The sequence below is a fragment of the Dendrobates tinctorius genome, unplaced genomic scaffold (assembly GCF_039654945.1).
Source record: "Dendrobates tinctorius isolate UK_male_01 unplaced genomic scaffold, ASM3965494v1 ptg000197l, whole genome shotgun sequence".
In the NCBI taxonomy this organism is placed as follows: Eukaryota; Metazoa; Chordata; class Amphibia; order Anura; family Dendrobatidae; genus Dendrobates; species Dendrobates tinctorius.
This window is the reverse complement of record NW_027361864.1, coordinates 5,361,367-5,384,014: the sequence shown is the minus strand read 5'-3', so window position 1 is coordinate 5,384,014 and position 22,648 is coordinate 5,361,367.

Sequence of the window (22,648 nt, the reverse complement as noted above, 5' to 3'; positions counted from 1 at the left end):
ATTGGTTGCCATACAACCTCCGGCCCATGTCTGAGTTTTTAAAAGCCTGTGAGTCATTACCACGGCCAAATGCTCCAATGTCCACTGCTACAAACATACAGTCATGGCCAAATGTATTGACACCCCTGCAATTCTGTCAGATAATACTCAGTTTCTTCCTGAAAATGATTGCAAACACAAATTCTTTGGTATTATTATCTTCATTTAATTTGTCTTAAATGAAAAAACACAAAAAGAATTGTCCTAAAGCCAAATTGGACATAATTCCACACCAAACATAACAAAGAGGGTGGACAAAAGTATTGGCACTGTTCGAAAAATCATGTGATGCTTCCCTAATTTGTGTAATTAACAGCACCTATAACTTATCTGTGGCACCTAACAGGTGTTGGCAATAACTAAATTACACTTGCAGCCAGTTGACATGGATTAAAGTTGACTCAACCTCTGTCCTGTGTCCTTGTGTGTACCACATTGAGCATGGAGAAAAGAAAGAAGACCAAAGAACTGTCTGAGGACTTGAGAAACCAAATTGTGAGGAAGCATGAGCAATCTCAAGGCTACAAGTCCATCTCCAAAGACCAGAATGTTCCTGTGTCTACCGTGCGCAGTGTCATCAAGAAGTTTAAAGCCCATGGCACTGTGGCTAACCTCCCTAGATGTGGACTGAAAAGAAAAATTGACAAGAGATTTCAACACAAGATTGTGCGGATGTTGGATAAAGAACCTCCACTAACATCCAAACAAGTTCAAGCTGCCCTGCAGTCCGAGAGTACAACGGTGTCAACCCGTACTATCCGTCGGCATCTGAATGAAAAGGGACTGTATGGTAGGAGACCCAGGAAGACTTCACTTCTTACCCCGAGACATAAAAAAGCCAGGCTGGAGTTTGCCAAAACTTACCTGAAAAAGCCTAAAACATTTTGGAAGAATGTTCTCTGGTCAGATGAGACAAAAGTAGAGCTTTTAGGGCAAAAGCATCAACATAGAGTTTACAGGAGAAAAAAGAGGCATTCAAAGAAAAGTACACGGTCCCTACAGTCAAACATGGCGGAGGTTCCCTGATGTTTTGGGGTTGCTTTGCTGCCTCTGGCACTGGACTGCTTGACCGTGTGCATGGCATTATGAAGTCAGAAGACTACCAACAAATTTTGCAGCATAATGTAGGTCCCAGTGTGAGAAAGCTGGGTCTACCTCAGAGGTCATGGGTCTTCCAGCAGGACAATAACCCAAAACACACTTCAAAAAGCATTAGAAAATGGTTTGAGAGAAAGCACTGGAGACTTCTAAGGTGGCCAGCAATGAGTCCAGACCTGAATCCTATAGAACACCTGTGGAGAGATCTAAAAATGGCAGTTTGGAGAAGGCACCCTTCAAATATCAGGGACCTGGAGTAGTTTGCCAAAGAAGAATGGTCTAAAATTCCAGCAGAGCATTGTAAGAAACTCATTGATGGTTACCGGAAGTGGTTGGTCGCAGTTATTTTGGCTAAAGGTTGTGCAACCAAGTATTAGGCTGAGGGTGCCAATACTTTTGTCCGGCCCATTTTTGGAGTTTTGTGTGAAATGATCAATGTTTTGCTTTTTTCTTCATTCTCTTTTGTGTTTTTTCATTTAAGACAAATTAATTGAAGATAATAATACCAAAGAATTTGTGTTTGCAATCATTTTCAGGAAGAAACTGAATATTATCTGACAGAATTGCAGGGGTGTCAATACTTTTGGCCATGACTGTACATCCGGCATCCGCAATGGCCATGAGTACTATTGAAAAGTACTTTTTGTAATTATAGTACTCAGATCCCGTTCTTTGGGGTTTGATGATCCGTATGTGTTTACCATCAACAGCTCCCAAACAGTTGGGAAAATTGCATACTGTCCAGAATTTGTCAGCAATTTCCATCCACTTTTCAGCGGTGGGCAGGGGCATAAATTCTGGACAAAGAACATTCCAGAGAGCCCGGCAGGTGTCAGCAACAATTCCAGACAAGGTAGAGATTCCAATACGGTACTGGAAGTGTAGTGAAGATAGGGTTTCTCCAGTCGCCAGGAATCTGTGAACAGACAAAGTAGTAAAATTAATATTTATGTATATTATTTTAAAAAACTATAAAATAAAATATTAGTACATTCACGAAAACTAATTACCCAAGGTTTTGAATACTAAATTTAAAAAAAAAAACATCAGACCGCACCCCTTGGTTTTTAAAACATACCGTAAAGTCACCAGTAGCCGTTCCTCAGGAGGAATCGCACGACGGAGCTGTGTGTCCTGTCTCCGGATGGATTGTTGGACACGAGCAAGCAAATCCATGAAACTTTCGTGGGACATCCGGATATAATCTGTAAATTTCTCCGGGTTTGACTGGAGCTCGCTGTAGAGGGTGTGGTATGCCCCACGGCTCTCCCGGAGTTCAACAATCGGATGTATCCACATACGCCGCCGTCTTCGCTGCCTCTCTCTCTTCCTTTGTTCATGGCAAGCAACTGCATACGCCTGAGCCATCGCGATGTCCAAATCCAAGTTGAAGTGAAAACTCTTCCAGCGTAGATCCATGGTCACGAGAAGAATCAAGCAAATGTGAAGAATACTGTATACAGGGTCTATATATTAACATACCACACCCACAATGAAGTCCCATTGGTCTTGTGTGTTGTTGAATGGTTGTTTTTTCTTTTTTGTGGGGTTTTTCCAAAATCTGTAAAAAAACGCAAACGCACAAAAAACGCATACAAACGCACAAAAACGCTGCGTTTTTTTCCTGCATGCGCATAAAAATGCTTGAAAAAAACGCAGCGTTTGTATGCATTTGTATGCGTTTTTTCAATGCGTTTTTTTGCGGGAAAAACGTGCTGCAAAAAAAAGCAGTTGTGAAACTAGCCTTAGAAGAACTCGTACTTCCCATACCTTTCTGTATGTAGTGAATGCAGGGCAAGGGTTAGAAAAATGAAGCCAGAAGTGAAGTGAGGCTTGCAAGGGAGACCAAGAGCAATAAAATCAGATTTGGAGCTTATGTCAAAAACAAAAGAAAAGTTAAAGATGCTATAGGATTTTTACAGGATGAATATGGTTAAGTGGTCAAAAATGATGTTGAGAAGGCCGAAATATTAAATTCCTATTTTGCAACTGTGTTCTCTAAAAAAGCAATTGTAACATCAATTCATCTTCATGGTGCTATCGAAGGATAAAAGAATCCACACTTTCCATAAACAGAGAGATTGTGAGGAAACAGCTAATTGAAATGAATTTAAATCTCCTGGTAGAGATGAATTATATCCTAGGGTAAGAGGATAGCAGAGGAAATTGCAGAACCACTAGCCAGAATCTTTGAAAAATGTTCGAAAACAGAAGCCTTAGAAGATTGGAGAAGGGCAAATGTTGTCACTGTCTTCAAAAAAAAAGTTAAGAATATGAAGGCAGGAAATTAGGGAGGAGTGTTGGCTGCAGGGATCTTGTCACATATGGCAAACTTCATGTACCACTACTTTCCCGTGGCTCTCGCATTATATTCATCTTGGCCAAAAAAGAGTACAGGCTGTTCACTCTGCTAGACCCACATTATAATAAGAACTTTGCATTTCTCCTTCCTGAGAATGAGAAGTCTAATAAAATGGTGCTATACCAGATGGTCATTGTGGAAAATATGTTGAAAAAATTCCCATCAGACAACTGAGACAACCACCAAAGAACAACAGCACATAAAGTGATTTTTTAATCTTGAATGTTTGAATGAGGCTCTCTAGTTGTTTCCTTCAAGGGTCTATGAATGATTCTGCTTGTAATTTGCCTCAGGCTTTGCACTGTGTGCAGAGCCTTTATGAGTGTAGGAGTACCACAACTAAAGCTGGAGTCACACATAGCGACTTACCAGCGATCCCGACAACGATATCAACGTGTCAGGTTCGCTGGTAAGTCGCTATGTGATCGCTGGTGAGCTGTCACACAGTTTCACCAGCGATTAGCACAGCGATGCCGCATGCGCGGCATCGCTGTGTGTTCACTAGCGCTGATGCCATCACTGTAAAAAAATAGAATTAAAATAAAAAATATTGTTATTCTCACCTTCCGATGACCCGCGCAGCCATCCTGCCTCTCTCCACACTCCTGTTCCCAGTGATCCTTTGCGATAATGACAGCAAGAATGTCACGGTCTCGCAGGAGTGCGACATCTCGTGGTCATTCGTGCAAAGGATCACTGGGACCGGGAGCGTGGAGAGAGGCTGAATGGCTGCGCGGGACGTCGGAAGGTGAGAATAACAATATTTTTTATTTTTTTATTATTTTTTACAGCTGATCGTTGGTCTCCCGCCTGTCACACACAGCGATGCGTGCTGGCCAGCGGGAGACCAGCGATGAAAATAAAGTCCAGAGGTTTCTTACAGCGATCAGCGATCCCGGCAGGGGGGCCGGTCGCTGATCGCTGTCACACACAGCGATCTCGCTGGTGAGATCGCTGTTGTGTCACAAAAGTTGTGACTCAGCAGCGATCTCGCTAGCGAGATTGCTATGTGTGACTCCAGCTTACGCTTTCTCATTATTTGAATGAGGCCTTCCAGATGTTGTCTTGAAGGTTGAATGGATGACCCTACTTGTAATTTTGGGCAGGATTAGCACTTAGTGCATAGCTTTTATGAGTTTAGGAGTACCACTACATGACAATTTGAACAGAATGTGCACGAGGCCATCCTTTATGTCTAATACAGGGTATATTAGAGTCCCTCTGTCATCCAATTTTTGGCAGTTCTTGCATCCTTCATAAATTACAATGAAATTTCCACTTTTTTAATAAAAATTCTAATTTTCATTTACTTAAATTATGTTTTTTTAAAATCCTTTTTTAAATTTTGTCTTATCTACAAGTCATTATACAGGAAAGAATGTTTTTTACCTTTTTTTCGCTTCGATTTTGAATGTTTTATTGTCAGTTATTAAAGTGAAGTAAAATTGTGACAGCATTGCTCTCAGCAGCGATATGGGAACAGAGATGCTTCCAGGGATCTTCCCCATGCTGTTCTCCTTCGATTCAGCTGTTTTTACATCCATTTCAACATTTTGTCAGCCATTCAAATCTCTTTGTAGGATCTGCCGGAGTAATGCTCAGATTTCCCAATGACTCCCATTGTACTAGTTTTTCCAAGTGAGAATCCGAGCATTAGGCCACATGCACACATTTAGTATTTGGTGAGTTTTTTTACCCCAGTATTTGTAAGCCCAAACCAAGAGAGTGTGAAAAATACAGAAGTGATGCAAATGTTTCTATTATTCTTTTCCTCTGACCGTTCCACTCCTGGTTTTGGCTTACAAATACTGGGGTAAAATACTCACCAAATACTCAATGTGTGCACGGGACCTTAGGGATGGATTGGTTACAGTGAAGAGAATCCAAGCATTTTAGTGCTCTGACATCCGTAAGCAAAATCAGATAAAAAATGCATTGGTTCTCATGCAATCTAATTTGCATGCATGTGCAATCTAGAACCAAGGAGTAGAATATTTTTTGCAGCTTTGGCCAAATCAGTTTTTAATTTTGTACACTATTTTGACTGTGATAATACAATAACAAAAACTCACCATCTTGTGCGCCATCTTTTTTCTTGATAAAAGTTGTCTCCATAGGTTAAATGGATCCTACCAGAATGAGGTTTAAATAGCCATAAGAAAAGTGAGGTAGTCATGTGGAGAGAAGCTTGGTGCTGAGGCTCCTTACAGAGTACTATAGTTACTCCTCAGCTAGCCTTGGGGAAGGTCTGAGATAAGAGCCATGTGCTGCTTTCACAAAGCATTGCTTGAAATAAAACAAGTGTGTTCCCATCAACACTGGTCAGCTTGCGACTTGGAAGCAAAAGAAGTAACAAGCACCTGAATTACTGTGCTGCTACAGATGCAAAGTTGTCAAGTTTGGAACTAACTCACGGCTAGCCAGCTTCAGCTCAATGACTGAGAGGAAAGTGCAAATGTTTCCCAACTCAATTCAGACTACTCTCTCTCCAACTTTTGCCACAAATCCATGTGGCGCTTCTGTCTCTTGCTTAGGATGAAGACTGTACAAGGTGGAGCATTCTGTATTCTTCATGATGCATCAAAGCCAGAAAAAGACACAATCACAAATAATTCACTGATTTCCTTTATTATATTTAATCTGTTTTTATTGAAAAATTATAAATATACAATCAATTTGGATCAACAAAAAAAGTGAACGATCAAATAAAAGTAGAAACAAAATTTTCCTGTTTAATCACAGGATGAATAATATGCAACTAAGAAGAACTCGTACTTCCCATACCTTTCTGTATGTAGTGAATGCAGGGCAAGGGTTAGAAAAGTGAAGCCAGCAGTGAAGTGAGGCTTGCAAGGGAGACCAAGAGCAATAAAATCAGATTTGGGGCTTATGTCAAAAGCAAAAGAAAAGTTAAAGATGCTATAGGATTTTTACAGGATGAATATGGTTAAGTGGTCAAAAATGATGTTCAGAAAGCCGAAATATTAAATTCCTATTTTGCTACTGTGTTCTCTAAGAAAGCAATTGTAACATCAATTCATCTTCCTGGTGCTATCGAAGATAAAAGAATCCACACTTTCCATAAACAGAGACATTGTGAGGAAACAGCTAATTGAAATGAATTTAAATCTCCTGGTAGAGATGAATTACATCCTAGGGTAAGAGGATAGCAGAGGAAATTGCAGAACCACTAGCCAGAATCTTTGAAAAATGCTCGAAAACAGAAGTCTTAGAAGACTGGAGAAGGGCAAATGTTGTCCCTGTCTTCAAAAAAAAGTTAAGAATATGAAGGCAGGAAATTTAGGAGGAGTGTTGGCTGCAGTGATCTTGTCACATATCGTAAACTTTATGAACCACTACCTTTCCCGTGGCCCTCACATTATATTCATCTTGGCACAAAAAGAGTACTGGCTGTTCACTCTGCTAGACCCACACTTTAATGAGAACTTTGCATATCTCCTTCCTGAGGATGACAAGTCTAATAAAATGGTGCTATACCAGATGGTCATTGCGGAAAATATGTTGAAAAAATTCCCATCAGACAACTGAGACAACCACCAGAGGACAGCAGCACATAAAGTCAATTTTTAATTTTGAATGTTTGAATGAGGCTCTCTAGTTGTTCACTTAAAGGGTCTGTGAATGACCTTGCTTGTAATTTGGGTCAGGCTTTGCTCTGTGTGCAGAGCCTTTATGAGTGTAGGAGTACCACAACTAAGCTTTCTCATTATTTGAATGAGGCCTTCGAGATGTTGTCTTGAAGGTTGAATGGATGACTCTACTTGTAATTTTCGGCAGGCTTTGCACTTTGTGCATAGCTTTTATGAGTTTAGGAGTACCACTACATGGCTATTTGAACAGAATGTTCACAAGGCCATCCTTTATGTCTAATACAGGGTATATCAGAGTCCTTCTGACATCCAATTTTGGCAGTTCTTGCATCCTTCATAAATTACAATGAAATTTCCACTTTTTTAATAAAAGGTCTAATTTTCATTTACTTAAATTATGTTTGTTTAAAATCCTTTTTAAAATTTTGTCTTATCTACAAGTCATTATACAGGAAAGAATGTTCTTTAACTTTTTTTTCTGTAAACTCTAATTTCGCTTCGATTTTGAATGTTTTATTGTCAGTTATTAAAGTGAAGTAAAAGTGTGACAGCATTGCTCTCAGCAGCGATATGGGAACAGAGATGCTTCCAGGGTTCGTCCCCATGCTGTTCTCCTTCGATTCAGCAGTTTTTACATCCATTTCAACATTTTGTCAGAAACTCAAATCTCTTTGTAGGATCTGCCGGAGTAAAGCTCAGATATCCCAATGACTCACATTGTACTAGTTTTCCCAAGTGAGCATCCGAGCATTAGGCCACATGCACACATTCAGTATTTGGTAATTTTTTTTTTACCCTAGTATTTGTAAGCCAAAACCAAGAGTGGGTGAAAAATACAGAAGTGATGCAAATGTTTCTATTATTCTTTTCCTCTGACCGTTCCACTCCTGGTTTTGGCTTACAAATACTAGGGTAAAATACTCACCAAATACTCAATGTGTGCACGGGACCTTAGGTATGGATTGGTTACAGTGAAGAGAATCCAAGCATTTTAGTGCTCTGACATCCGTAAGCAAAATCAGATAAAAAATGCATTGGTTCTCACGCAATCTAATTTGCATGCATGTGCAATCCAGAACCAAGGAGTAGAATATTTTTTGCAGATTTGGCTAAATCAGTTTTTAATTTTGTACACTATTTTGACAATGATAATACAATAGCAAAAACTCACCATCTTGTCGCCATCTTTTTTCTTGATAAAAGTTGTCTCCATAGGTTAAATGGATCCTACCAGAATGAGGTTTAAATAGCCATAAGAAAAGTGAGGTAGTCATGTGGAGAGAAGCTTGGTGCCGAGGCTCCTTACAGAGTACTATAGTTACTCCTCAGCTAGCCTTGGGGAAGGTCTGAGATAAGAGCCATGTGCTGCTTTCACAAAGCATTGCTTGAAATAAAGCAAGTGTGTTCCCATCAACACTGGTCAGCTTGTGACTTGGAAGCAAAAGAAGTAACAAGCACCTGAATTACTGTGCTGCTACAGATGCAAAGTTGTCAAGTTTGGAACTGACTCACGGCTAGCCAGCTTCAGCTCAATGACTGAGAGGAAAGTGCAAATGTTTCCCAACTCAATTCAGACTACTCTCTCTCCAACTTTTGCCACAAATCCATGTGGCGCTTCTGTCTCTTGTTTAGGATGAAGACTGTACAAGGTGGAGCATTCTGTATTCTTCCTGCTGCATCAAAGCCAGAAAAAGACACAATCACAAATAATTCACTGATTTCCTTTATTATATTTAACCCCTTCACCCCCAAGGGTGGTTTGCACGTTCATGACCGAGCCAATTTTTACAATTATGACCACTGTCCCTTTATGAGGTTATAACTCTGGAACGCTTCAACGGATCTAGGCGATTCTGAGACTGTTTTCTCGTGACATATTGTACTTCACTTTAGTGGTAAAAATTTTTCGCTATAACTTGCGTTTATTTATGAAAAAAACAGAAATATGGCGAAAATTTTGAAAATTTTGCAATTTTCAAACTTTGAATTTGTATGCCCTTAAAACAGAGAAATATGTGACACAAAATAGTTAGTAAATAACATTTCCCACATGTCTATTTTACATCAGCACAATTTGGGAAACAACATTTTTTTTGTTAGGAAGTTATAAGGGTTAAAATTTGACCAGCGATTTCTAATTTTTACAACAAAACTTACAAAACCATTTTTTTTAGGGACCACCTCACATTTGAAGTCACTTTGAGGGGTCTATATGGCAGAAAATACCCAAAAGTGACACCATTCTAAAAACTGCACCCCTGAAGCTACTCAAAACTACATTCAAGAAGATTATTAACCCTTCAGGTGCTTCACAGGAGCAGAAGCAACATGGAAGGAAAAAATGAACATTTAACTTTTTAGTCACAAAAATAATATTTTAGCAACAATTTTTTTATTTTCCCAAGGGTAACAGGAGAAATTGGACCCCAAAAGTTGTTGTCAAATTTGTCCTGAGTACGCTGATACCCAATATGTGGGGGGAACCACTGTTTGGGCACATGGCAGGGTTCAGAAGGGAAGGAGCCCCGTTTGACTTTTTCAACCTAAAATTGGCTGGAATTGAGATCGGACGCCATGTCGCGTTTGACGAGCGTCTGATGTGCCTAAACAATGGAAACCCCCCACAAGTGACCCCATTTTGGAAACTAGACCCCCTAAGGAACTTATCTAGATGTGTGGTGACCACTTTGAACCCCGAAGGGCTTCACAGAAGTTTATAACGCCCGGGCTTGAAAATAAAAAATCATATTTTTTCCGCAAACATGATCATTTAGTCCCCAATATTTTGCTTTCCCAAGGGTAACAGGAGAAATTGGACTCCAAAGGTTGTTGTCAAATTTGTCCTGAGTACGCTGATACCCAATATGTGGGGGGGAACCACTGTTTGGGCACATGGCAGGGCTCAGAAGGGAAGGAGCCCCGTTTGACTTTTTCAACCTAAAATTGGCTGGAATTGAGATCGGACGCCATGTCGCGTTTGACGAGTGTCTGATGTGCCTAAACAGCAAAAAAACCCCACAAGTGACCCCATTTTGGAAACTAGACCCCCTAAGGAACTTATCTAGATGTGTGGTGACCACTTTGAACCCCCAAGGGCTTCACAGAAGTTTATAACACCCGGGCATGAAAATAAAAAAATCATATTTTTTCCACAAACATGATCATTTAGTCCCCAATATTTTGTTTTCCCAAGGGTAACAGGAGAAATTGGACTCCAAAGGTTGTTGTCAAATTTGTCCTGAGTACGCTGATACCCAATATGTGGGGGGTAACCACTGTTTGGGCACATGGCAGGGCTCAGAAGGGAAGGAGCCCCGTTTGACTTTTTCAACCTAAAATTGTCTGGAATTGAGATCGGACGCCATGTTGCGTTTGACGAGCGTCTGATGTGCCTAAACAGTGGAAACCCCCCACAAGTGACCCCATTTTGGAAACTAGACCCCCTAAGGAACTTATCTAGATGTGTGGTGACCACTTTGAACCCCCAAGGGCTTCACAGAAGTTTATAACACCCGGGCGTGAAAATAAAAAATCATATTTTTTCCACTAACATGATCATTTAGTCCCCAATATTTTGTTTTCCCAAGGGTAACAGGAGAAATTGGACTCCAAAGGTTGTTGTCAAATTTGTCCTGAGTACGCTGATACCCAATATGTGGGGGGGAACCACTGTTTGGGCACATGGCAGGGAAGGAGCCCCGTTTGACTTTTTCAACCTAAAATTGTCTGGAATTGAGATCGGACGCCATGTCGCGTTTGACGAGCGTCTGATGTGCCTAAACAGTGGAAACCCCCCACAAGTGACCCCATTTTGGAAACTAGACCCCCTAAGGAACTTATCTAGATGTGTGGTGACCACTTTGAACCCCCAAGGGCTTCACAGAAGTTTATAACACCTGGGCGTGAAAATAAAAAATCATATTTTTTCCACAAACATGATCATTTAGTCCCCAATATTTTGTTTTCCCAAGGGTAACAGGAGAAATTGGACTCCAAAGGTTGTTGTCAAATTTGTCCTGAGTACGCTGATACCCAATATGTGGGGGGGAACCACTGTTTGGGCACATGGCAGGGCTCAGAAGGGAAGGAGCCCCGTTTGACTTTTTCAACCTAAAATTGGCTGGAATTGAGATCGGACGCCATGTCGCGTTTGACGAGTGTCTGATGTGCCTAAACAGCAAAAACCCCCCACAAGTGACCCCATTTTGGAAACTAGACCCCCTAAGGAACTTATCTAGATGTGTGGTGACCACTTTGAACCCCCAAGGGCTTCACAGAAGTTTATAACACCCGGGCATGAAAATAAAAAAATCATATTTTTTCCACAAACATGATCATTTAGTCCCCAATATTTTGTTTTCCCAAGGGTAACAGGAGAAATTGGACTCCAAAGGTTGTTGTCAAATTTGTCCTGAGTACGCTGATACCCAATATGTGGGGGGTAACCACTGTTTGGGCACATGGCAGGGCTCAGAAGGGAAGGAGCCCCGTTTGACTTTTTCAACCTAAAATTGTCTGGAATTGAGATCGGACGCCATGTTGCGTTTGACGAGCGTCTGATGTGCCTAAACAGTGGAAACCCCCCACAAGTGACCCCATTTTGGAAACTAGACCCCCTAAGGAACTTATCTAGATGTGTGGTGACCACTTTGAACCCCCAAGGGCTTCACAGAAGTTTATAACACCCGGGCGTGAAAATAAAAAATCATATTTTTTCCACAAACATGATCATTTAGTCCCCAATATTTTGTTTTCCCAAGGGTAACAGGAGAAATTGGACTCCAAAGGTTGTTGTCAAATTTGTCCTGAGTACGCTGATACCCAATATGTGGGGGGGAACCACTGTTTGGGCACATGGCAGGGAAGGAGCCCTGTTTGACTTTTTCAACCTAAAATTGTCTGGAATTGAGATCGGACGCCATGTCGCGTTTGACGAGCGTCTGATGTGCCTAAACAGTGGAAACCCCCCACAAGTGACCCCATTTTGGAAACTAGACCCCCTAAGGAACTTATCTAGATGTGTGGTGACCACTTTGAACCCCCAAGGGCTTCACAGAAGTTTATAACACCCGGACGTGAAAATAAAAAATCATATTTTTTCCACAAACATGATCATTTAGTCCCCAATATTTTGTTTTCCCAAGGGTAACAGGAGAAATTGGACTCCAAAGGTTGTTGTCAAATTTGTCCTGAGTACGCTGATACCCAATATGTGGGGGGGAACCACTGTTTGGGCACATGGCAGGGCTCAGAAGGGAAGGAGCCCCGTTTGACTTTTTCAACCTAAAATTGGCTGGAATTGAGATCGGACGCCATGTCGAGTTTGACGAGCGTCTGATGTGCCTAAACAGTGGAAACCCCCCACAAGTGACCCCATTTTGGAAATTAGACTCCCTAAGGAACTTATCTAGATGTGTGGTGACCACTTTGAACCCCCAAGGGCTTCACAGAAGTTTATAACACCCGGGCGTGAAAATAAAAAATCATATTTTTTCCACAAACATGATCATTTAGTCCCCAATATTTTGTTTTCCCAAGGGTAACAGGAGAAATTGGACTCCAAAGGTTGTTGTCAAATTTGTCCTGAGTACGCTGATACCCAATATGTGGGGGGGAACCACTGTTTGGGCACATGGCAGGGAAGGAGCCCCGTTTGACTCTTTCAACCTAAAATTGTCTGGAATTGAGATCGGACGCCATGTCGCGTTTGACGAGCGTCTGATGTGCCTAAACAGTGGAAACCCCCCACAAGTGACCCCATTTTGGAAACTAGACCCCCTAAGGAACTTATCTAGATGTGTGGTGACCACTTTGAACCCCCAAGGGCTTCACAGAAGTTTATAACACCCGGGCGTGAAAATAAAAAATCATATTTTTTCCACAAACATGATCATTTAGTCCCCAATATTTTGTTTTCCCAAGGGTAACAGGAGAAATTGGACTCCAAAGGTTGTTGTCAAATTTGTCCTGAGTATGCTGATACCCAATATGTGGGGGGGAACCACTGTTTGGGCACATGGCAGGGCTCAGAAGGGAAGGAGCCCCGTTTGACTTTTTCAACCTAAAATTGGCTGGAATTGAGATCGGACGCCATGTCGAGTTTGACGAGCGTCTGATGTGCCTAAACAGTGGAAACCCCCCACAAGTGACCCCATTTTGGAAATTAGACTCCCTAAGGAACTTATCTAGATGTGTAGTGACCACTTTGAACCCCCAAGGGCTTCACAGAAGTTTATAACACCCGGGAGTGAAAATAAAAAATCATATTTTTTCCACAAACATGATCATTTAGTCCCCAATATTTTGTTTTCCCAAGGGTAACAGGAGAAATTGGACTCCAAAGGTTGTTGTCAAATTTGTCCTGAGTACGCTGATACCCAATATGTGGGGGGGAACCACTGTTTGGACACATGGCAGGGCTCAGAAGGGAAGGAGCCCCGTTTGACTTTTTCAACCTAAAATTGGCTGGAATTGAGATCGGACGCCATGTCGAGTTTGACGAGCATCTGATGTGCCTAAACAGTAGAAACCCCCCACAAGTGACCCCATTTTGGAAATTAGACCCCCTAAGGAACTTATCTAGATGTGTGGTGACCACTTTGAACCCCCCAAGGGCTTCACAGAAGTTTATAACACCCGGGCGTGAAAATAAAAAATCATATTTTTTCCACAAACATGATCATTTAGTCCCCAATATTTTGTTTTCCCAAGGGTAACAGGAGAAATTGGACTCCAAAGGTTATTGTCAAATTTGTCCGGAGTACGCTGATACCCAATATATGGGGGGGAACCACTGTTTGGGCACATGGCAGGGCTCAGAAGGGAAGGAGCCCCGTTTGACTTTTTCAACCTAATATTGGCTGGAATTGAGATCGGACGCCATGTCGCATTGGACGAGTGTCTGATGTGCCTAAACAGTGGAAACCTCCCACAAGTGACCCCATTTTGGAAACTAGACCCCCTAGGGAACTTATCTAGATGTGTGGTGACCACTTTGAACCCCCAAGGGCTTCACAGAAGTTTATAACACCCGGGCGTGAAAATAAATAATCATATTTTTTCCACAAACATGATCATTTAGTCCCCAATATTTTGTTTTCCCAAGGGTAACAGGAGAATTTGGACCCCAAAGCTTGTTGTCAAATTTGTCCTGAGTATGCTGATACCCAATATGTGGGGGGGAACCACTGTTTGGGCACATGGCAGGGCTCATAAGGGAAGGAGCCCTGTTTGACTTTTTCAACCTAAAATTGGCTGGAATTGAGATCGGACGCCATGTCACGTTTGACGAGCGTCTGATGTGCCTAAACAGTGGAAACCCCCCACAAGTGACCCCATTTTGGGAACTAGACCCCCTAAGGAACTTATTTAGATGTGTGGTGAGCACTTTAAACCCCCAAGTGTTTCACTAAAGATTATAATGCCCAGGCGTGAAAATATAAAATCCTATTTTGTTCCCACATAAATGATAATTTAGTCCCCAATTTTTAATTTTCCCAAGAGTAACAGGAGAAATTGAACCCCAAAAGTTGTCCAATTTGTCCTGAGTACCCTGATACCCCACATGTGGGAGAAAACTACTGTTTGGGCACACGTCAGGGCTCGAAAGGGAATGACGTTTTGGAAAGCAGACTTTGATGGAATGGTCTGCGGGCGTCATGTTCCATTTGCAGAGCCCTTGATGTTCCTAAACAGTAGAAACCCCCCATAAGTGACCCCATTTTGGAAACTAGACCCCCTAAGGAACTTATCTAGATGTGTGGTGAGCACTTTGAACCCCCAAGTGTTTCACTAAAGAATATAATGCCCAGGCGTGAAAATATAAAATCCTGTTGTGTTCCCACATAAATGATCATTTAGTCCCCAATTTTTAATTTTCCCAAGATTAACAGGAGAAATTGGACCCCAAAAGTTGTTGTCCAATTTGTCCTGAGTACCCTGATACCCCACATGTGGGAGAAAACTACTGTTTGAGCACACGTCAGGGCTCGAAAGGGAAGTAATGACGTTTTTGAAAGCAGACTTTGATGGAATGGTCTGCGGGCGTCATGTTCCATTTGCAGAGCCCTTGATGTTCCTAAACAGTAGAAACCCCCCATAAGTGACCCCATTTTGGAAACTGACCCCCTAAGGAACTTATCTAGATGTGTGGTGAGCATTTTGAACCCCCAAGTGTTTCACTAAAGATTATAATGCCCAGGCGTGAAAATATAAAATCCTGTTTTGTTCCCACATAAATGATCATTTAGTCCCCAATTTTTAATTTTCCCAAGAGTAACAGGAGAAATTGGACCCCAAAAGTCGTTGTCCAATTTGTCCTGGGTACTCTGGTACCCCACATGTGGGAAAAAACTGTTTAGGCACACGTCGGGGCTCGAAAGGGAAGTAGTGTTGTTTTGGAATGCAGACTTTGATGGTCTGCTGGCGTCATGTTCCATTTGCAGAGTCCCTGATGTGCCTAAACAGGAAAAAAACCCACATATGACATCATTTTGGATACTAGACCCCCAAAGAACAAATCTAGATGTGCCCCCAACTAATCTAATGTAAATTAGTAGTGCATGGAGGTGTGGTACAATTTGAAGCAATCCTTCATGCACAGGCCAGGTTTTTCGGGGCAGGTGTCGCATTGATAAGTGGTGTCCCTGCGTATTCCTTTTTTGTAACACACTCGACACCTTTTTTGCGGCTTACCTTTTCTTGGGGTTGGCGGGACCACCCCCGGAAAATGCTGACCTGGGACAATACGAGCACCTTCAGTACCAGAAGTACTGGGGCCCGCTCCTTCCTGAGCGCCAAACATCAGGGCCTTAACCACTACCTCCTGGAAATGAAGGTACGTCGTATCGCTGGGGCATGCACATTGTGACAGCAGGAATGCGTTGAGCATTGCCATTTGGACGATGTGCACGGCCAGCTTTTTGTACCACGCCTTGGCCTTCCTCAATGCATTGTACTGTTGGAGGAGTTGATCGGAGAGATCAACTCCCCCCATGTTTTTGTTGTACCCCACTACACATGTCGATTTGCGGACCTGTGTAGAGGTACCCCGTACAGTGCAGAGGGTACTGCCATCACCGTGTATGGTGGTCAAGAGATGGACATCTCTCTTGTCCTTGTACTTGACCACCAGCAGGTGGTCGCTACATTGGGCTCTGCTCTCACCTTTTCAGAGCATCTGCCCAAGTAGCGTCTTCGGGAGGCCTCTCTGATTTTTGCGGACAGTACCGCAGGCTACGGTACGTCGCTCAGAGAGGGAGTTGTAGAGTGGGATGCTGGTATAAAAGTTATCAGTGTAGAGGTAATAACCTTTATCCAGCAGTGGGTGCACCAAATCCCACACAATTTTCCCACTCACTCCCAGGAAAGGAGGAAACTCAGGGGGTTCAATCCGGGTGTCCTTCCCTTCGTAAACTCTAAACTTGTGGATGTACCCTGAGGTACTCTCACACAACTTATAGAGTTTGATTCCGTACCTGGCCCTCTTACTGGGCAGGTATTGACGGAATCACAGTCTTCCCTTGAAGTGAACCAAGGACTCATCCATGCAGATGTCCCTTTGGGGCACGTATACTTCAGCAAACTTTTTGTTGAAGTGTTCGATGACCAGCCGAACTTTGAACAGACGATCAAAGTTGGGGTTATCTTGTGCGGGACACTCTGCATTATCAGTATAATGCAGAAACTTGTGGATGGCCTCAAAACGCGTCCGGGCCATGACCATTCGGAACACTGGAGTGTGGTATAAAATATCAACACTCCAATATTGCCGAATTTCCGGCTTCTTCAGTATCCCCATATGGAGGACCAGGCCCCAAAACTGCGTCATTTCAACTGCGTCTACAGGAGACCAGTTTGAAAATGTTGAACTCGGGTTTTGCTCCAAAAATTGACGAGCGCACTGTGAGAATCATGTGGGAATAGTGGATGAGGGCAGGTATATCTCGCCCAGATTCCTTTCCTATGTGGCCTAGTCTGGTCAGTATCGCACCTGCTTACTAATGGATAATGGGAGGTGGATATAAAAGGATGCCAGGTGGTTGTGTGAGTGTCTCAGCCTGGGAACACAGAGAGCCTGTCTGTGTGAGAGACACACACCTGAGTGAAAGCAGTGCCCACTGCAACTGTGGTTTGGCTGGACGGGAGAAGCCCGCCAGTTGGTAGTTAGGTTGTCCATTGTTTAGTTAGTGCCAGACAGGCAAGGATTTGTTTTATGTTTTATTTCCTTTTGCATTGCTTTCACTATTAATAAACCTGACCCAGGGTCAGTTACAGCCGAATCCCAGCTCTGCGCCTGAGTTTCATGCGGAACGCACGTGACCTTTGACCCCAGCAAAGCCGATCCCGGAGTGTTTTATCACATTGTGGTGGAGAACGCGGGCATCACGTTGCAAGCATGAGCATGGAGGATGTGGTGAAAGCGCTGGTACAGTCCACCGCCGTCCAGCAAGAAGCTAATCGGGTGATGATGGCCCAGCTGAAGGAGTTGGTGGACATGACAGTTACCGATCGTTCGCTTCTCCAGCAGGTGGCGCAGCGCTTGGCAAGCTTACCTGAGCTTAACCTGGAAGCCGAGTCGAGAGTGATTCACGTGAGTCGGTACTGGCAGAAAATGACGACCGAAGATGACGTTGAGGCATACCTGACCACGTTTGAACGGACGGCGGTGCGAGAAAAATGGCCGAAGGCACGATGGGCCGGCCTGATTGCCCCGTTTCTTTCCGGTGAGGCCCAAAAGGCTTATTATGACTTAGAGCCTGAAGCCGCGTAGGACTTTGACAAATTGAAAGCCGAGATCTTGGCCCGGCTGGGAGTGACGACCGCTGTCCGTGCACAGAGAGTGCATCAATGGACTTATCAGCCGGATAAACCACCGCGGTCCCAGATGTTCGACCTGATCCACGTGACGAAGAAGTGGCTACAACCCGAGGTGTTGACAGCGCCAGAGATAATCCAGAGAGTCGTCATGGACAAGTACCTGAGAGCTCTACCGCCAGCCCTGAGGAAGTGGGTAAGCCATGGAAATCCTACGACGGCAGATCAACTGGTGGATCTGGTTGAACGTTACTCCGTGGCGGAAGGACTCCGAGACGACGCTACCCCACCTCGTTCTTCATCATCTCCACGTGGAACCGGTAAGACTGTTCCAGGGAGTAGGGGAGATGGAAAAATCCCTAAGACAGTGGAGGAGGAAAACGGGACTGTCCGCACTGCGAGGCCGAGAGTAACGAACTATGGTCTAAGCAAGGGGCCCGTTAGGTGTTTCCGCTGCCAAGAGATGGGACATATTGCTGCGAACTGTCCGGTCACTACTGAACCCATGCAGTGCGACCTCACAGACTCTAAAAACCGCATGTCTATGGTTGCACGGGTAGTGAGTGTGAATGCCGGTCAAAAGGATGTGGAAAAACACTTGTGTGATTTAACTGTTGATGGCAAAAAGGTGGTGGCATTGTTAGACTCGGGAAGTGTGGTGACTCTGGTGAAGGCCAGTCTGGTGTCAGCCCCGACTGGACCATCAGACAAATTTTCTGTAACGTGTGTGCATGGAGACACCTGTTCGTACCTCACCACGGTCATATGCATTACTACTTCCCATGGGTCTGTGCAACATAAAGTGGGACTCGTCCCGGCGTTATTGCATGATGTTATCCTGGGCCGGGATTTTCTCAACTTCTGGCAATTGTGGGAGAATCAGTTGATACCCCAGGGTAATAGTGTACATGATTCTTCTCCCAGGGCGCGTGTGGGTCCCGAACCCCTGGAAGAGGTCTCCCCGGAAGACTCTGGGGAAGAGTCTGCGGGAAATGACCTGCAGTTCCCGTTTTCAGTCATGGCGGGTGATACGGAGGAGACCGGGAAAGAGGAGGAGGCCGACAGCCGTCCACCTCCCCGTTTGCCGGATTTAGAAGTTCAGAAAGATGACTTCCAAAGCGAGCAAATAAAGGATCCTACCCTTTCTCAGGCTAGGACAAATGTAAAAGTGATAAATGGGGTACCCGTAGAACCTGGCTCTAGGCTGGCATATCCTTACATATCCTCTACATCAGATAGAGAAAAAAGGGGAAGATACGGTGCAACTATTAGTCATGCCAAAACCCTACCGGCGGCAGGTGCCGGACCTGGCCCACGGACATGTGATGGGAGGTCACCTGGGAGTCCAGAAAACCACCGAAAGGATATTACACTGTTTTGTTTGGCCCGGCATGCATCACGATATTCGTGTATATTGTGAGTCTTGTCCTGACTGCCAAGCCTCTGCACCTAAGCCCCGGTTCTGTAGCCCTTTGGTACCCCTACCTATTATTGAAGTCCCGTTTGAGAGGATTGGGATGGATTTAGTTGGGCCCCTTCCACGGTCTGCACGTGGACATCAACATATCCTGGTCATCTTGGATTATGCCACTCGTTACCCAGAGGCCATCCCTTTGCGTAACACGGCCACCAAGACGATTGCCAAGGAACTGGTGCATGTGTTTAGTCGGGTCGGTATACCGAAACAGATACTCACTGACCAGGGGACCCCCTTTATGTCCAGGGTAATGAAGGAGCTCTGCCGGTTGTTACAAATCGAACCGTTACGCACATCCGTGTATCACCCTCAAACAGACGGGTTGGTCGAACGGTTCAATAAAACTCTGAAGCAGATGCTGAGAAAGGTGATAGACAAGGATGGGAAGAACTGGGACTATTTACTTCCGTATTTGCTTTTTGCCATCAGGGAAGTACCCCAGTCTTCCACGGGATTCTCGCCTTTCGAGTTATTGTACGCCCGACGTCCTCACGGACTATTAGACGTTGCAAAAGAAACCTGGGAGGGTCAGGTCACTCCGTTTAAAACAGTGATAGATCACGTCACACAAATGCAGGAGCGTATTGCGGCTGTTATGCCTATCGTCAAAGAACACATGATACAGGCCCAAGGAGCCCAAAAAAGAATCTATGATAGGGGCGCCAAGATCCGTACGTTTTCACCCGGAGATAGGGTGTTGATCCTGGTCCCCACGGTGGACAGTAAGTTCCTGGCAAAGTGGCAGGGCCCCTTTGAGATCAAGGAAAGAGTTGGTGAAGTAAATTACAAAGTATACCAGGCAGGTAAACGGAAACCTGAACAGATTTATCATGTAAATCTGATAAAGCCCTGGAAGGATCGGTCTGCCTTGTCAGCGGAGCTGGCCCGTCCCGTCTGCTCACATACCGTACCGGAGGTACGGGTTGCAGAGACTCTCTCGGAGCGGCAAAAGACTGAGGTCAGGCAGTTTTTACTTCACAACCAAAAGTTTTTCTCAGAAAAACCCGGGCAGACTACGCTAATGAAACATGACATCGTAACGGAACATGGTGTCACTGTTCACGTGAAACCCTAAAGAATTCCGGAAGCGCGCCGTGAAGCAGTTTCCCGAGAAATGAAGGCAATGTTAGAGTTAGGTGTCATTGAGGAATCGCACAGTGCTTGGTCCAGCCCGATTGTGTTAATTCCTAAACCGGACGGCACAATCCGGTTCTGCAATGACTTCAGGAAACTGAATGCGGTCTCAAAATTTGATGCCTACCCTATGCCCCGGGTCGACGAGTTAATAGATCGGTTAGGTAAAGCCCGATATATTACGACCCTAGACCTAACAAAAGGGTATTGGCAGATCCCTCTGGCGGAGGCTGCCAGAGAAAAGACGGCATTTGCTACGCCGGAAGGTCTATTTCAGTATGTGTATATGCCGTTTGGACTGCACGGAGCACCGGCGACCTTCCAGAGACTGATGGATCGAGTCCTGAGGCCACATAGGCAGTACGCTTCGGCCTATTTGGACGACATTGTCATTTACAGCTTGGACTGGGAGACTCATCTCCAGAAAGTACAAGCTGTGATTGACGACCTGTGGGAGGCAGGTCTAACCGCGAACCCCAAGAAATGTCACGTCAGGCTAGAAGAAGCCCAGTATTTGGGGTATGTAATCGGGAGGGGTGTTGTTAAACCCCAGGTTGATAAGATTCAGGCGGTTCAGGACTGGCCACAACCTGTCAACAAGAAGCAGGTGCAAGCCTTCCTGGGGATCGCCGGCTATTATCACCGGTTCATACCCAATTTTGCAGCCATCGCTACCCCCCTGACGGATCTTACAAAAGGGAAAGACTCCGTCATGATTAAATGGAGTTTAGCGGCTGAAGAAGCCTTCCATGGCCTAAAACGGGCACTTTGCTCTCAGCCCGTACTGGTGACTCTGGACTTCCGCAGCGAGTTTGTGGTACAAACGGATGCCTCTGATACCGGTATCGGGGCCGTACTCTCACAAGTGAGGGACGGAGTGGAACACCCAGTCCTCTATCTCAGCAGGAAGCTGAATAAACACGAGCAAAGGTATGCAGTCGTGGAAAAAGAGTGCCTAGCCATTAAGTGGGCTCTAGAGGCCCTCAAATATTACCTGGTGGGCCGAAAGTTCAGGCTGATCACTGTCCATGCCCCTCTCAAGTGGATGCACTTGAACAAGGAACGGAATAGCCGGGTGACCCGGTGGTTCCTTGCCCTGCAGGCCTACACTTTTATGGTGGAGCACCGCCCAGGGGTACAGATGGGGAATGCAGATGCCCTGTCCCGAGTGCACTGTTTGGCGGGTGTCATTGCTCGACCGGAGTGGTCTGAGCAGAGGGGGGGGATATGTGAGAATCATGTGGGAATAGTGGATGAGGGCAGGTATATCTCGCCCAGATTCCTTTCCTATGTGGCCTAGTCTGGTCAGTATCGCACCTGCTTACTAATGGATAATGGGAGGTGGATATAAAAGGATGCCAGGTGGTTGTGTGAGTGTCTCAGCCTGGGAACACAGAGAGCCTGTCTGTGTGAGAGACACACACTTGAGTGAAAGCAGTGCCCACTGCAACTGTGGTTTGGCTGGACGGGAGAAGCCCGCCAGTTGGTAGTTAGGTTGTCCATTGTTTAGTTAGTGCCGGACAGGCAAGGATTTGTTTTATGTTTTATTTCCTTTTGCATTGCTTTCACTATTAATAAACCTGACCCAGGGTCAGTTACACCCGAATCCCAGCTCTGCGCCTGAGTTTCATGCGGAACGCACGTGACCTTTGACCTCAGCATAGCCGATCCCGGAGTGTTTTATCACAGTACAAATTAGTTTGCTCCACCATGAGGTTAACAAAATCCTTAGAGAAAAAGACTTTGAAAAAGTCAATTTCTGTGAGGCCGGTGGTGTCAAACTTGATTCCTGATTCTGCCACAAAATCAGGAATCAGTGGCTCGTAATTTTCGGGGGGCGAGGTCCATACGGGGAGCACTGGGTCAGCTGCGGGCATGGTGGGCGCTGCCTCATCTTCTGTCCTGGAGCGTCTGCGTGGCGGTTCCGCAGGACCCAAGGAGGAAGATGAGGAGGGGGAAGAGGAAGAAGAAGAGGATGAAGAATCCGAAAAATAAAGAAAAGTCGGATCGTCATCCAAATCGCTATCAGTGTCGGAGGCAAGTATAGCATATGCCTCCTCCATTAAATAGCACTGTTGGGATGAATTTGATGACATTTTTGTGTAAATATGG